This window comes from Corapipo altera, unplaced genomic scaffold (assembly GCF_003945725.1).
Source record: "Corapipo altera isolate COAL_440 unplaced genomic scaffold, ASM394572v1 343, whole genome shotgun sequence".
In the NCBI taxonomy this organism is placed as follows: domain Eukaryota; kingdom Metazoa; phylum Chordata; class Aves; order Passeriformes; family Pipridae; genus Corapipo; species Corapipo altera.
Window position 1 is genome coordinate 1,494,801 of NW_020884913.1, and position 5,449 is coordinate 1,500,249.

Below are 5,449 nucleotides of genomic sequence, written 5' to 3' on the forward strand. Positions count from 1 at the left end.
TGGGATGGGATGGGATGGATGGGGTGGGATGGAGTGGAGTGGGGTGGGGTGGGATGGAGTGGAGTGGGGTGGGGTGGGATGGGAAGGGATGGGATGGAGTGGGGTGGGGTGGGGTGGGATGGGATGGGATGGGATGGGATAAAGATGGGATGGGGTGGGATGGGAGGAGCGGGATCCCCTGAGGGGAGTGGGAATGGCTGAGGGAAGTGGGATGGGGTGTGGTGGGATGGGATGGGTGGGACCCCCTGAGGGAGAGCAGGAAGGTCTGAGAGGAGCAGGATGGGACGGGATGGGGCAAGCGGGATCCCCTGAGGGGAGCAGGAATGGCTGAGGGGAGCAGGATGGGATGGAAGAGCAGGATGGGATGGAGGGAATGGGATCCCCTGAGAGGAGCAGGACCCCCTGAAGGGGAGTGGGACCTGCTGAGGCATCAATTCAACACCAACACGGCCACGGGCACTGGTGAAGCCTGGCCTGGAAAGGGCCTGGTTAAGGGATCAGAGATTGATGAGGGTGGAAATAAATAAATTCATATTCAAGTTTGGCCAAGACTTCACTATAATTGCTTTAAATCCGCATGTGGAATTATTTCACATGTGTTTACAGCTGAGATGAGCCCTTTGAGTCCCCTCACTTCATGTACTTAAAGCTTAAGAAGTCACTTAACTTATTTACTTAAAGTAAGAAGTCACGGAACGTCTGGGCTGTGCTGGCAGGGATACAGCCCATTCCTGGGCTTGGGAAGGAGAAACAATCCCTAAAATGACCCCGGAATTGTGCATCTGCTGAACTTATAACTGAGAATAAAACTCAACTTTATAAGTCAGTGTTACAACATTTTGACCAACATTCAGCAGTGCTGAGCTCATTTGGGATAATCACAGAATGTACAACTGAAATAATTCCAATAGCCAGAGTTATATTTTGATATGAGGAGAAATAGGTGCTTGTGCAATGACATATAAGCCATCAGGAACTACCTGCTTTTGTGGGTTTTATTTATTAGCTCTCATATTAAAGAAATAAAGGGTAATAGCTTGGGTGTAGATCTTGGATCTGCATTTCTGATAGACCCTGAGCCCACATCCCTCAAATCTTTGATAATTCCTGTTAATTTGAAGGCAGGGTCCAGGATTTTCTGACACTAAGCCAAAAGCTTTACAGAAAATACAAATAGGGATCATTAATATTTGTGAAATACTGTCAGTGTCAGTAAATACCAAGTCTTGCTCACCTGGTTACAATATGTCTGTAAGTGGAAACTACCAGAAGTTTCTGAACACCAGAAAAAGTTTTCTGTGTTCCCACCTACACGTTTCTTTTTTGGCTTTTTATCTTCCTTTTTTTTTTTTTCCCCACAAGCTGCCTGCTATTGTCACATCTCACTCCTCCTTGTCTGGGCAAGCCCCGATGCTGTTTGGGGATAGATCCCATTTGGAACAAAGCTCAGACCCGTGTGTAAAACCTGTTCTGCAACGTTCTCTTTATGGGGAAAACAAGCATTCTGTCGTGCAGCAGTGGTGCAACCCTGAGCTCTGGAGCCAGTGAGGCAGGAGAAGAAAGAAGGGAACAGGACCAGCTTTCAGGAGGAGCCTCGTGATGCCAACCCGAGGTCCCTCCTGTTCCACTGGGCACAACTTCCCCTTGAGTCAGCACTGATTGATCTTTCCAAGTTAAATCCTGCTTCCATGAGTTTGTGTTCCTACATTTCCCTGTGTTAATTCTCACACTGCTGAAGACGTTAAGAGAAATTCAAAACCAAACAAAGCCCTGTTCCATTTGGTCTGGTCTGAATTACAGTCAGACCCTGCTCTTAACCATCTAATTAAACATTCCTGAGTGAATAACTCGTGTTGCCGTCAGCACTATTCCCACAACTTTCATTTCAAACAACTCCATGCATCAGTTTTTCATGGAGCAATCCACTGCCTGGGGCTGTGGCTGCTGGAGAGCAGACTAGAGGTGCCCAGGCTGCCAGGGAACATACAACAGGCATGAGAGACAGGGTGTGATACAAAGAGGGGTAAGGTGAGGACTGTACTGGCTGCTTCTGGTTCCATTCAGCAGCAGATCCATAGAACCATTTTTATAATTCAGTTTTTTCCTCATCCTGTAGCTAAAGCACCATTGTTTTTTAGACAAATCTAGCTCCTGGTGGCAAAATCCAGTTCCCAATGGGAAGCACTGTGGGTTGGCATGGAGTGGTTCCAGTGACAGTGCCCACCACATCTCCATCCTGGTGGGACATCCAGTTTGATACTGGGTGAGAGGAGATGAGTCCCCAGGCAGGGGCTGTGATTCCCCACCTGTCACAGCATGGACTTGCAGGGAGGATTTCCTAGATTTTATCAACCTGATTGCTCTCCTTTTTAAGCCAAGAAACACTGCCTGAAGAATGGTATTTCTAGGCAGGTTCTGGATGAAAGTGTCCAGAGACACTTAGGGCCCTGCAAGTTAAGAGGAGTTGGCTACCAAACTGCCTTGGAGATCCTGCACCAGCATGTCCTCTCATTTTTGTTAAGTCCTGTGACGTTTATGTATTTAGCCATTTCTGCTTCAGCCCTGTAAGGAGTCAAAAACACTTTTTTCATGATTAAAACCAGCAGCCCTCTTCAAGATCATGACAATTCCTTCACCAGCTGAGTGATAATGCCACCTCATCATTCTTAGGCATTTGGCTCCCCTCCATTTTGCATTAAGTCATGTAGGATACATGTTCCTGGTCTCATATAAAAGACCCATAAATTTGTCTGTAAAAAGCATCTGAAATATCCCAAGCGGGAAGATAATTTGTTTGCTTTTTAACAAAGCTTCCCAGAAGTTCTTACAAAGACTGGATTTATTACTCTAATTTTAATAGTGCTATTTATCAACCTGGGGATCAACATTAATAGAAGCTAAGAATGGTCTCTGGGAAGGAAAGAAGCAGAATCATGGCATGGTTTGCCTTGGAAGGGACATTGAAGATCATCTTGTTCCAACCCCCTGCCATGGGCAGGGACACCTTCCACTAGCTCAGGTTGCTCCAAGCCCCATCCAACCTGGCCTTGGACACTTCCAGGGATCCAGGGGCAGCCACAGTTTCTCTGGGCAGCCTGTGCCAGGGCCTCACCACCCTCACAAGGAAGGATTCCTTCCCAAGGAAAGATTCCAAACCTAAATTTCCCTTCTTCCAGTTTGAGCTCAATCCCCCTTGTCCTGTCACTCCAGTTCCTGATGAACAGTCCCTCTCCAGCTTCCTTGTAGTCCCTTCAGGCACTGGAAGGTGCTGTGGGGTCTCCACACAACCTTCTCTTCTCCAGGCTGAGCAGCCCCAGCTCTCCCAGCCTGTCTCCACAGGGGAGGGGCTCTGGTCCCATTATCAACTTCATGGCCTCCTCTGGACTTGCTCCAACAGTTCCATGTCCTTATGTTGGGGCATCAGACCTGGACACAGGGTTCCAGGTGGGATGTCACAGGAGCAGAGTAGAGGGGGAGAATCACCTCCCTAAAGTAAAGGATTCACATTCTGCTCCCCACCATGCAGTGATGTAAAACCCCACAGAGATCCTGACTCAGTGTTACCCTGCAAGCACAAACATGGCAGCACCCACAGAGGAAGTGAATCTGAAAGGAAAATGAGTTAAAAAAAAAATAAAAATCATAGATCACCAGGCCAGAAAAAACACCTCCATGAGCAACAGCACTGCCAGGAATAACAGCAGGGCAGTGACTGGGGAGCTCAGGGGGAAAGAGTTGTGTGAGTCAAGATGGGAAATAGGATGACAGACGTCATCTACCCCCACTGTGTGCATGGAACAGAAAAAACTGCTTGAAAGGTATGTTAGTGGCAGCAAAATTAACAGTGTTTGTGGGGAACTGGAATGCTAGGTAGGAGCTGGAGTACCAGGGGTTTCTGCTGAAGGTACCAGCCCAACTTAGTACCACGTTCTGAGAGGAATCATCATCTCAGACCACTGGGGTTGAAAGGAGATGAATTGAACAAGTTTGAAGCAACCAGTGTTTGTGTCACACAGAGTTTTACACATTAAACCATGCCCATCTACCACTCTTGATCTACAACTGTGGCTCCAAAGAGGCACAGCACAACGTGGAACATTCCTGGTCGGGGTGACTGTTTCATGTGCACTGTCTTGGGGTGGGGTGAATGGGGAATGAAGAAGTTTTAGTGGCACAGAAAGGTTTCTTCTGCCAACAGAAGCTGCATTTAGCCCCAACAGCCCTAAAATCCACGTCAGAAAATCTGTGGAATTAAAACCTGTGGGCTGTCTGTGGACTGTGACATGTCAGAGGTAGAGTTCACGCTGTGTCCTCTGGGCATGTCTCCATGTATTTTGTTTAAGCTTTAACTAGCATAGAAAATAACCATCTACTGCTGCTGTACCCCTTGTCTCACTGCAACATGACAGTCTGATTCTTAGGAAGACCCATAGATTAGGAGCCAACAGACAAAAAAATGCATTCCTGTTTAACAATAGACTGTTCAAAGGCTTCTGGATTCCAGGCCAAACTCTGGACGCTGTAGGAACTTGACAGCTCAGTGTACCTGCATGCAAGGACAGAAGAAGGGCACTTGCCACCCTATACCCAGCAATGCACAGTGTTTTGTCAGGGAGCACAAGCCTCTGGATGAGTTACAGCGTAAATAACCTGGTATCAATATCTGTAATTTTGCCACATGAAAGGTGACAGAGCAACAGAGCAAGGAACTGATATGATCCAAAAACATACAGTACTTGAGCTTCCTGCCCTAACCCCATCGTGACCTGTGGGCTGAAAACCTCTCTGGGCCCCAAAAGATGGTGTGGGGAAGCTTTGGTGGCATCAGCTGGGCAGCCAGTTGTGTGAAATGGTCCCCACAGTGCAGAACATTTGCTGTGAGCAGATCCCAAATCATTTCCATATGTTACTTTGAAGAAGAAAATGACTGGTAAGACTCAAAACAGAGGAACCAAGAGCCAAGGGAAAAAATGCCCTGAAGTGCCCAGATCTTAAAGATAGACCAGTCTGGGGAACCCATTTCCATGTGCCAGACATGCCTGCTGCAACACAGCCCGGCAGACACCCAGCGTGCCTCCCAGCTGGAAGGATCCCAACACCCAGGGGGCAACGTTGGGAACATTTTACCTCCTGAGTCAGCGCTGAAGAGCTCAATGTGAGGGAGGGGTGTCATCATTATCTGCAATATGTCACACAGTTCTCCCGTGTTTGCTTAACAATGGGCTCAGTGACATTTGGAAAAAGCCACTGATTAAATCCCGACACTGATAATGGTGCCCTTCCTGCCACCCAGCCGTGCTGAACTCAAGTTCTCTCTTCTCACCTCAGGAGCTGTGTCTAAGCCAGTGATTAACCTGCACCTCAACAGAGGGGCAGGAAGGTTCTGAGCACCCTCCTGACAATATTCGCTGGGAACTGCTTGCTTAGGTGTCTGTGCACAAGCTGAAGG